Below are 12,553 nucleotides of genomic sequence, written 5' to 3'. Positions count from 1 at the left end.
CAGAAGACCCCAACTCCCCAGTGGCTTTCGGGGAAGGGGTTTTAACGGCAGTGTGAAGGAGGGGGCGGCAGGGTGTATGCTCAGCTCATGCACAGTTCTCAGGTTGGTTGGCAACAAGGTGAGGTTTCAAGCATCATCAACCTTCTGGTTTCAATCAGAATAGGGTCTATGTGCTTGTGGTCAGCAGCTTTCATCTGGTGGGTCTGCTTCCTGTAAAAACAACTGAGGAATGTGTGCCAGGCCTTTATCTGTATCTTTCAGGGAACTGGGAGTTCAGTGATGCTGCTATGTGGCTGGTTTATAGTTTAAATTGTCACCAGTTTCCCAGCCCAACAGCTGTTCTTTGTTTCTACATCTTCACATTCCTAATCAATAACTCTGGAGCAGCCTTTAGAGACTCAGGGGAGGCCTGGGAGACTGAAGCAAAAGGCTTTTACTTCAAAGGGCAGGGACACAGAAGCTTGTACACAGTTTCAATCCTCCTTTTTTTGATAGTCCTCAATCTTGAGGGGAACATGCTCAGGAAAAGAAAGGGAGTAAAGTTTTGGATAGAGAGACTAATCATAAACTCAGCAGAGGAACTCAGTTTCAGGGGGACAGAGTTTCAGCATTGGTAACTGGATAAAAGTCCCCAGGCTAGGTCTATGAAACTTCATGCCTCCTCTCTAACTAGGTTTTAACTTAACATCACTATGTTTGTGTACATGTGACATTTCTTTCCCCCAGAAAGTCCTGTACACCGTTATTGAGAGCTGCAGCGATTAAAAGGGAGGGATGATAGAATCACCTGGAAAGGGATAACAAAGCACAGAAAACAGAAATGGGAATTGGCCAAAACACAGCTTTTGAAATCACCAAGAATAGCAGTGGGCACAGGACAAGCAGTCAAAGACTTAGGAGAGAAGAATTTTGTTCTCCTGGTTCCTTGCCTCTCCCCCGACTAGAAAGTAAGCCCCGGGCTTCCCTGGTGGTGCAGTGGTTGAAAATCTGCCTGCTAATGCAGAGGACACGGGTTCGAGCCCTGTTCTGGGAGGATCCCACATGTCGCGGAGCAACTAGGCCCGTGAGCCACAACTACTGAGCCTGCGCGTCTGGAGCCTGTGCTCCGCAACAAGAGAGGCTGCGATAGTGAGAGGCCCGCGCACCGCGATGAAGAGTGGCCCCTGCTTGCCACAACTAGAGAAAGCCCTCGCACAGAAACGAAGACCCAACACAGCCAAAAATAAATTAATTAATTAATAAACTCCTACCTCCAACATCTTCTTTAAAAAAAAAAAAAAAGAAAGAAAGTAAGCCCCGTTTCAAGAACAGTCTTTGCTTGTTTTGTTCCTATATAACCAATACCTAGAGCAGAGCCTAGCAATACTTGGTACTTAATAAATATTTCATAAATGGGTGAACCAAGGAGTAAAATTAGCATAGAAGAAGCAGAATTTGAAGATTAGAAGATCAGTGTAGCTATGGACACAGAGACCTCTTCTACTAAAAATGTCAAGTTGCTAACGTGCCATGCCCACTTATTCCTAAAGCAAATATTTATCAATTTGGGGAAAGCTCTGTTGCTGTATAAAACACAGTGACATTACACTCATATAACACCTTCTTGGCTAGCTCCCAAACTAGCAATGCAGCAACGCACAGATGCAAATGATTGCACTGAGAAAGATAAAAAGGTGCCAAACAACGACCTAAAAATATTTGTTTTATTTGGTTGGTTAGTCCTCACTGAACTGGAAACTTCTTACGACTACAGTAGTGTCTCATTCATCTTTGCTTCCTGGTGGTGCATGGTATCTGATTCAGAAAGCACACATTTGTTAATGTAATTGAACTAAATCCCAAGAAACTTTCTCAGTAAAGCAGACATCCTGCCAGATCAAATAAACACTGCTCTAATCTCTGCGACCAAAGGATGTTGTTACTTCATTAAATTAAATTTCCTGCAAAACAGGGAATGCTAGGCAATTCCTCCTCTAGCTGGAAAGAACCACAGTGTTGACACCGACTTGAGTTTTTAATGTTTTTCTCTCTATAATCCCATCACTTGAGGAATGCACTGCAAATCTGTCCGGTCTGACAGCTTGCTGCCACCCACAGCCTGTCAGCTCTCTCAGAAGACGGAGGCTCTGAGAGAGAAAGTGCATTCACACCTCTGTGATCCCATGAATTGGTTTAGAAAAGCACCATTTCTAACACTGCACAGCTTCCACACCACAAGGGAGCCCCATTCTCTTGTCCCTTGGGCTTCAGTCTGATTTGTGTTATCAATATGAACCAACTGATACGTGGAAAATGGTACACCAGGCAGTAGAGGCAGACATAAATATTTTAAATAAAACAGTAGCAGTGGGAGGTGAGGTAATATACAGATACATGGGGCTTTAAAGTGTTCTAATTCTTTCCTTTTAAAGATAAGTAAACCATTCCAAAGAGACAATGGACCAATCAGGATTACACAGATAAAAAGCGGTATGAATAAGAATGTAAATGAGAAGACATATATCCTATGTGTTGCAATAAAAGGATCGTTTCCACTAAGTTAATGGTTTTCACACTAGAACTTTGAAGAACTATTTCTGTCAAATGTGTAGACACTAGACACATGTAATTGAAACTGAGATTTAAATTAATTAAATATATTAAATTACAAATTCTATTCCTCAGTCATACTAGCCACATTTCAAGTGTCCAATGACCACATGTGGCTTGTGGCTGTATGTTGGACATAGGTTAAAGTAAAGGACACAGATCCAATATGGAGTCAGATTTGTTCTTCCCTGTTACACCATGGCCATCAAGATTCATCATCATCTCTACAATTATATTATTTAACAAGTGTTGTATAAATGAAATCATGAAATATGTGTTTGTGATTGGCTTTTTTCACTCAGCTTAGTTTTCTTGAAGGCCACTTAAGTTGGGCGTATCAGTAGCTTGATCCTTTTTATCGCTGAGGAATATTCTGCCACAGTTTGTTAAATCATTCATCCATTGAAGAATATTAAAGTTTTCTGTTTTGGGCAATTATAAATAAAGCTGCTATGAACTTTCATGTATAGGTGTAAAAAGCTTTCAGTTTTCTGGGATAAATGCCCAAGAGTACAATTCCTGGGTAATTTGTTATGATCATTTTTAGTTTTAAAATAAACTGTCAAATCCTTTTCCTGACTTACTGTACAATTTCACATTCAAATCAGCAATGTATGAGTCATTCAATTTTGACAAATCCTTACTAGCTTTTGGGGTTATCACTATTTTTTAATTTAGCCATTCCGATAGCTGTGTAGTGATATTATGATTTTAATTTCTATTTTTCTAAATGCTAGTGATGTTGAAGATCTTTCCATAGGCTTAGTTGTCATCTGTGTATTCTCTTCAGTGAAATATCTGTTCATGTTTTTTGCTTGTTTTCTAGCTAAATTGTTTGTTTTATTAATACTGAGCTTTAAGAATTCTTCACACATTCTACATATAAGTCCTCTGTCAGATACAGGATTTGCAAATGTTTTCTCCCAGTCTGTAATTTGCTTTTTTATCTTAGGGTTTTTTACAGAACAAAGTTTTAATTTTAACAGTTTCAATTTATCTATTTTTCCTTTTATGGATCATACTTTTGATGTCAAGTGTAAGACTCTTTGCCCCACATATTTTCTCTTATGCTTTCCTAAATGTCTTATGTTTTTAGTATTATGTTTTATATTTGATCCACTGTCCATTTTGAGTTACTTTTGTATAAGGTGTCATATCAAGGTCAAGGTTTATTTTGCCTATAGTTGTCCAATTGCTCCAGCACCACCTGTTGAAATTAAGTTGCTCTGCCCCTTTGTCAAAATTAATTCTAGTTTCTCTGTTCTGTTACAGTGATTTATGTCTTTCTCTCCAACAGTACCACACTGCCTTGATTACTCTCCTCCATGCTGGGAAAAGTATTTCTTCTCACTTTATTTACAGGTACAAAGTTTATTAGAGACATAGCACAACAACAAGTGGGAGAGCACACAGAGAAACACTTTGTTTTGTTGAGACAGAGCAAGGCAGAGATACACACCCAGAGAGAAGACGGATTATAGCCCAGAGGCATATGGGACGGCCTTAGCATCACATATTACGGGGTGGTGTCTCCTCCTTTTTGGCCCCCAAGGAGGCTTTCTGCCCGTGTGCAATGTTTCCCTTGCCCCAAGATGGGAAATGTATGACTTCTTGATCTTTTAACAGTGTTTAGCCCCTCTCTGTCCCTGCCATAAAAGTGTCCAATGTCTGGTTATTTATCCTATTTCTGTTGCTGTTTTTTATATCCAGGTGCAGATCTTGAAATATAGACAGGAGTCCAGCCATAAATATGTAATCCTGAGGCCTGTTTGTCTCTTGCTTCAGGAAATGTAAACAGGGGGCTGGTCACGAATGTCCAGCATGGAACCCATCTTCTTCTCACCCCAGGAGGTGTGAACAGGAGGCCAGTTTTAAATGCCTAGCCTGGAGCCCATCTATCTCCTGCCTCATGGCCTCCATTGTTTGTGATAATGCATCACTCTTAATCTTACTGGTGTTCCCATAAGTAACATATCATTTTCTTCTTTCTGTTTCAAAGTGTGTCGCTTTGTTACTGGCTTTCAAAACTTTTACTGTGTCATGCCTGCATGTGGATATCTTTGCATTTGTACTATTTGGATTTCACTGACCTTCTTAGGTGTGTAGATTAATGTTTTCCATCAAATTTGGGAATATTCAACTCTTATTTCTTCATTTTTTTTCTTTTCTTGTTAATACCATTACACATATTTTGATGTCTTTAGTGATGTTCCATGTTTATCTTAGACTGTCCATTTGTCTTTATTTTCTTTTGTCTCATTCTTAGTATTGCATAATCATTATGAATCTACTTTCAGTGAATGTTTTTTTAGTTACTGTACTTTTCAACTCCAGAAATTCAGCTTTTTAAAAAAATTTCTCTCTTTATTGATATTCTGTCTTTGAAAGGACATTGTCACTATCTTTTCCTTTGATTTTTTTAAAGCACAGTTTCCCTTAGCTCTTTGATCATATTTATAATGGCTACTTTGAACTCTTTGCCTGTTCAGTGCAACAGTTGGGGCCACTCAAAAACATTTTCAGTTGCTTGTTTGTCCCTCCCTTCGTATCACATTTTCATTTTTCTTTGTATGTACAATTTTTTGTTGTTTTTAAAAGCAAGGTATTTTAGGTAATATATTGTAGCAAATACATATACCCTCAACAGAACTTACTGTATTTTGCTTGTTTATTCATTTATGACTTTACTGAACTATTAAAGTGAAACTCACACAAGTTAAAGCCTTTGATACTACTACACAGAGGATGTAGCCTTTAGCATTTCCACAATCATCCTTGAATGACATTGGTTTCAGCAGGGCTCTCTTAGGCTATTTCTTTGTCTAATCTCTGTGTTAATCTGTCTGTCTCCATTGTATCACACCAGGCTATTAGGTTCTACTAATTGCTGGCTGAATTCACTATTTTTCTTTTAAACATCTTTATTGGAGTATAATTGCTTTACAATGGTGTGTTAGTTTCTGCTTTATAACGAAGTGAATCAGTTATACATATACATATCTCTTCCCTCTTGCATCTCCCTCCCTCCCACCCTCCCTATCCCTAGATGGTCACAGGCACGAGCTGATCTCCCTGTGCTATGCGGCTGCTTCCCACTAGCTATTTTACGTTTGGTAGTGTATATGTGTCCATGCCACTCTCTCACTTTGTCCCAGCTTACCCTTCCCCCTCCCTGCATCCTCTATTGTTTCAACAAACCCTGGGGGCAACTTGCTCAAAAGTCTTCTCAAATTACATTCAGGGTTTTTTGCAGAGGCAGTTTCTGATGTCCATCTTTGTGATTTGCTCTGAACCCAGGAGGGCTCTTCTTAGCTGTGCCTTTCTCTGATTCTCTCTAGTAAACTTATTGGCCTACAATTTACCTTGTAAACTTTTTTTTTTTTTAGGAGGAGTCTGTTAAACAAAGAGTTGCTTTATTAATACAAACTATTAATACATACCCACAAACTATAAAGTGCTAAGAAATTTAAATATCTAAGTTATAGCAAACTGCTGGCCGTTCAACATCCAGGGTCAACAGAATGCCTGAGGGAGACTGTTTTCCCATAGTCCCTTGTGTTATGTGTATTTCTTCTAGACTTGGACTATTAAACATAATTTGACAGTTTTTACAAGTTAAAAGAATACATAGTAATAGATCTTATGAAAAAAAAATCCTAGGAGGGTTTAAAGCAGTAAATATTTTAAAGAACAAAAATTGAGCCTAGACATTTTCTGAGAGAATTCAAAAACACAATTTCTAAATAACATACTTCAGCATTTCAAGTATAATAAGTACATGTATTTATTTTTCTATTATAATTTTCTTTAAACAGTGTAACTTTATAGGATGGTGGTACTTAGTCCAAATAATTATAACTAATATTAACAACATTAGAAACTGAGCTAATAATGGAAGGAGAGGTTGAATATAGTTGGATAACATAGTGAAAAATTTATGCACAATACATACGAATAAGATAAATCAAAGGCATATTATTTCATGTTGGATGTTGGGGTAAAAGCATAAATTCATCACACAGTTAAAAGATATTTAAATAAAGTTGTAGATATTTTCAGCAATGAATGGTATACTTCTGATTTGATGAATTAATCTCAAAACATAAATACAGATTATCCCCAAATACACTGATATTTTGGGGGGATACTATAGATGCAACGTCTTTTATTTATTTCATATAAACATGCTTCTTGGGATAAGGCTAATATAAAATGGACAATCTGCCTCTATAAACAACTAAAATATAATGTATATTAATTTAGAGTTTAATTATATATGTAAGGGATTAATCTTTAACGTAACATCATGTTTACATAACAAATTACATTTAATGTGAGATGGCAAATGTTTAAAAGACATCATCTATCCAAATGTTCATTACGTCTATTAACTCTAATACTTTAGACAATTAGAGGATATTAAATAGAAAACACCTGCCTGAATAGTGTTCCTTTCAGTTATCACAGTTTAATAACATTCAAGGCATACATTTTTGCCAGAATGATTTGAGATTCTCAGGAAGTTAAACATATGCTCTACAGAGACCAAAAACTAGTTTGAGTCCAATTAAAATAGTAATCCAATCATCTCCCATATGTTTATTTACTGCCTAATATGTGCCTACCACATACAAGGCCTTTTTGGTTTGCTCTCCTTGCTCTCATTTGGTTGCATAATGTGGATGTGTCAGATAGGGTTACATAGATAATAAACAGAAAATAAATTGTATAGCATGTTAGATATCAATTCAATTATGGAAATGAATATCAGCAAACGTGATAGCCATATTCTGGAAATTCTGGAAGTTTTAAATAGGGTATTCAGAAAAGCTCACTGGCAAGCAGCCATCTGAAGAATGTGAAGAGACAATTCGTATGAATGTCTGGGGAATAAGTACTCCAGGTAGAAGGACCAGCAAGTGTCAGGAGTGGTCTTTCAAAGGAAAAGACAGTATGACTGGAGATGAATGGATGTGAAGAAAACTGCTCATGTGATGCTCAGGTGATCGGAAAGCTAATGGGATACTACATCATGTCATTTAATGTAGACAATTGAAGAAAGTCCCAGGATCTAAAAGAACAGGGAAGTACCATTTCCCACCCACTGCCCTGCTCACAAAGCTGGAGTCACTCCAAGAGTGGGGAGCAACTATTTCCAGTACCAAAATATCTGTGGCTCAGATATTCTGCAGATCATAAGAATAGGGGAAGGGGCTTCCCTGGTGGCGCAGTGGTTGAGAGTCCGCCTGCCGATGCAGGGGACAAGGGTTTGTGCCCCGGTCTGGGAAGATCCCACATGCCGCGGAGCGGCTGGGCCCGTGAGCCATGGCCGCTGAGCCTGCGCATCCAGAGCCTGTGCTCTGCAACAGGAGAGGCCACAACAGTGAGAGGCCCGTGTACTGCAAAAAAAAAAAAAAAAAAAAAAAGAATAGAGGAAAGACAGATCATAAGAACAGAGAGCAGCAGACCTATTCTCATAAAATTCTGACTTTATTTCCACAGTGTAAAGGAACTTAAACTAAAAGGCTTTTTAAAAAACAGTAGAGATTTTAGTGGTAACCAAATAAGAGGAAGTTGGTAGCCCCATATGGGTAACAAGCTACATCACAGGTCAGCTAATTTTTCAGAGATAACCAGGAAGAGATGCTAAAGAAAACCAGATCATAACAAACCCCTAAGGCAGGCCTCAAAACTATCCCTGAATAGGAAACTGAATTTAACAGGAGCAGACTGGAGCAATTTGTCTCCCAGGACATTGTTGAAAACAATAACAAATTCAGCCAGCAATTCATGGAGCCTAACAGCTCAGTGTGATGCCAACGGAGACAGACAGCTTAACAGAGACATCAGGCACAGAAACACTCAGAACTAACTCTGCTAAAACAACATCATCACAGAGTCATTTTGCACGTGCTCAGTGTTGTGGTCTCTGAGGAGCAATGTCAGTCTTCACACTGTGGGCAATCTACATTTTCCTACAATAGTCCAGCTAAGTAAGTAAACAATGTAACAGTAAACAAGGACAACAACAAGCCCAGGGAGGAAGACAGAATATCTAGAGTTGATATGTTATCGAAAATGTGTTGTCTTCAACAAAAGCTACAGCAAAACCACGGAACCGAGAAAGTGTGTCTCATACAAAAGGAAAAAAGCAGACACCAGAAACTGCTCAGTAGATGGTCCAGTAATTGCATTTAATAGGCAAGTCTTCAAAGCAGCCACTATAAATACGGTCAAAGAAAGAATAGAAATGCTTCTTGACGAGTAAAGGAAGTTATGATGACAATATTTTGTCAAATACAGAATATAAATTAAAAACTAGAATTGATTGAAAATAAACAAAAATCCTGGAGTTGAGAATTACAATAAAAGAAAATAAAAATTTGCTAGAGTGGTTCAACATTAGATTTGAACTGATGGAAGAAAGACTCAACCAACTTGAAGACAAATGGATAAAGAATATGCCATTCAAAGAAAAGAGCTAAAGAGAATAAAACGATTGCATGAAGATTCAGAGAAGGATATGACACTAGTAATCATACCAATATATATAAAATGAGCATGGCAGAGGACGAGGGAAAATGTTATTTAAAATGATAATAGCTGAACACATGCAAATGTAATAAAAGCAATAATCTACACATCAAAGAAGTTCTATAATGACCAAGTTGTTTAAATAAAAAGAGATCTAAACCCAGGCATGTCATAGTAAAAATACTGAAAGACAAAAAATAGTCAATTTTGAAAGCAGCAAGAGAATAACATGTCACACACATGAGAATCTCATTAAGAATTACAGCAGATTTCTCATCAGGAAAAATGAAGGCTGGAAGTTAGTGGGATGACATGTTCAAATTGCTAAAAGAAAAAAAAACCTTTCTCTCAAGAATCTTATACCTGGCAAAACTTTCTTTCAAAAATAAAGGCGAAATAAAGACATTCTAAAATAAACAAAAATTGAGAGAAGTTCTTGATAGCAGACCTACCTACAAGAATGCTAAACAAATTTCTTGAGGCTGAAATCAAGTTACAACAGACAGTAATTTGGATCTACACACACACACACAAACACACACTCACACACATACAGAGCACCAGTATGGACAATTATGCAATTAAAAAAGATATTATAAATGCCTATATCTTCTCCTATCTTCTTTTAACTGACATAAATTATTTATTGAAAAGTATATATGCACATGTGTTATATATACACATTATATATAATGTATTGTAGGATCTGTCACACATGCTTATGCAATATATTTGACACTAAAAGCACAAAGGAGGTGAATAGGAGCAAAGCTGTACTGGAATAAGGAAATGGTAACATGGTAACTCTGCTACACAGGAACCAACAAAGGGGACCAGAAAAATATATATAATTGTTCTTCCTTTTCTGTTTATTTGAAAGACATACATTTACATAAAGTAAATAACAAAAAGTAGTACAAAATGAGGGAAGAGTGATTAGAGCTTTATGGGAGTAACATTTCTGTATCTCACTAGAATTAAGTTAGTATAAATCTGAAGTTGTTTCAATAAGATGTACCTAGTAAGCCCTAAAGCAACAATTACAAAAACGATTTTCTAAAGAGTGAAAAGATCATTAAAGGAATTGAAATGTTACCCTAGAAAATAGTCACCCAATTCAAAAGTAAGCAGGAAAGAAGAATAGGGGAACAGAAAAGACATGAGACCTATTTTAAAAAAAAAAAAAGGAAGATGTAATTCCTATGATAGTAATAATACAGTTAAGGTAAATGGATTAAATAATCTAATCAGAATACGTCAGACTGGACTCAAAAGGATCCAAATATATACTGTTAAAAGGAAACATTTCAAATTGAAAGATACAAATATAAAATAAAAGGGTGAAAAAGATATTTATTCCAAAAGCAACAATAAGAAGTCTGGAGCAGCTCTACTAATATCAGACAAATGAGAGTTTAATACAAAAAGTGTCCCTTTAAGTGTAAGTGGCATACAGTTCTTCTTTACACGGTCCATGGGACCAGGTTTCCTGTCCCTCCCCCAGCACCAGAGCATCCTTTCTTCTCTCCTTTATTTACCTGTCTTGGGGCTGGGTGCTTGCTACTCCTCCCTCAGAGACAGAAGGTCTGCTTTTACTCCTCCTGAAACATTGGGTCCTTGCCTGTTCTGGGGGCGAGACAGATAGCTGCTCTGCCTTAGGAGCTTAATGTTTGGCTTCCTAGGGTACAAGAGCGTCAGCAAGGGGACAAGGCTTCCTCTCCACAGCAGATGGTCACGTTACACACAGCACCAGGGTAGGTGTCTCCGATTTCCTGCTGGCCTTTCATCTTATGCGCTTAAAGGATTCTGAGTGTGGAAACTCTTCCTGTGTCTGAGCCTCACCCCCTTCACCCCAGCCATTCCAAACTGATAAGGTGCCCTCCACATAGCCTGTAAGAACTTGCAAAACTTTTAGCTGATTTCGTGCCACCTGCTTTTCATGTAGGCCACCTCTTTCTCCCGTGCCGTGCCAAGGGCTAAATAATTCCTTACTCCTCATTAGAAATTAGTTTACCAGTTGACCTTGCACCCCCAGCTCTATGCTATGCTCAGGTAAAATTATGATGTTGGCAATTTTCCAGCTTTTTCTCTTTATTAGAGTGGGAGTAACTTTCTTTGAAGGTTTCTTCTAAGAACTGTCAGAAGCATCACATTATTTTTGAAGTATGTTGTTTTCATTTTCATTTTTATAAACAGAATCCACAGATTCTGCACCTCTCAACTTGATTCCTTTTTAAAGTGTTGTTTGTGATTGGTTGTATAATGTACATGCTTGCTTATTTACATATTTATAATTTCTTAAGTAGTTGAAAAATTATTTCTCAGTTTACTTTCAGTGAACTGAGAATGCTCTCTATATTATTTTGCTTTATTTAGTTTGTGTCTGTAACTGTTTTTAAAATGTACTAGTAATTGTGAGAAAATATTAGAGAGCTAATTTTTGCATGTATAAATACTTGTATTTATATGCATATGTGTACATATGTATACATTCATTAGATCTGAGTATTACATTGCTAAGTGGTACTTAGTATTGCTATACATGTTTACATATCTTTATTTACTCCATCTAATAGAGTCTCCAGAATCAAGGCACACTACTTTTTCTTTTATTTTCTTACTTCTCTGTAGTTCGTACTTTATACACATGGATGCTAATTAGTAGGTGTTGCATAAGTACTTTGAAGTTATGTCCTCATTTTGGTTCATTATAAAGAACACATATAAATAGGTGTGTAGAAGATGGAGATTCTGTGCTCTACAATCATTCCACAAACTTACACTAAAATCTTATATATAAAACATTTTATTTAAATCAATCTTGTCCTAGATTTAAGAGAAATTTAAAAGTACTAATGAGGTATGTTTGAATATTAAGATTTAATTCTCCATCCCAGATGCGTCCATTTTTGCATATGCCCAAATTGAGACACACACACACACACCCCTGTGTGATGTTTAACTGCTGCTATGTAAACCTGCATGATGTATGGTACATTTGCACCAATATAGACAAAATGAAATCATGTAATATTTCTGTCAACAATAAAATTTTTAAAACTATACAAAATTAACATACTGTATGTTAATATCCTTAATCTAATTGATATATTTACTTTTGCTCAACTTATAATAATTATTTCCCTAAAGGGCAATTAATGTATCAAAATGATGTGTAATGACCTAAGGAAAGTCATGAATACTACTTTATTCCCAAGATCAGTTGTGGAGTGTTTGCTATGCTTTGGTAATAGTTCTGAACAAAGTACAGAACCTTGAATTAGAAGCAAAACTGGTTTGAAGGTAGGTGGATAAGCAGAGGCATAGTGGAGTAATTCAGTGATTATCCATTTGTGATATCTCTATATTTTCATGTGTGTAGAGTCCCTTTCTTGATTATCATGGGATATAGAGCCAGGTGTAAAGGAAC

This window comes from Tursiops truncatus, chromosome 5 (assembly GCF_011762595.2).
Source record: "Tursiops truncatus isolate mTurTru1 chromosome 5, mTurTru1.mat.Y, whole genome shotgun sequence".
Taxonomy (NCBI): domain Eukaryota; kingdom Metazoa; phylum Chordata; class Mammalia; order Artiodactyla; family Delphinidae; genus Tursiops; species Tursiops truncatus.
The sequence above is the reverse complement of the archived record's forward strand: the minus strand, read 5'-3'. Positions refer to the sequence as shown.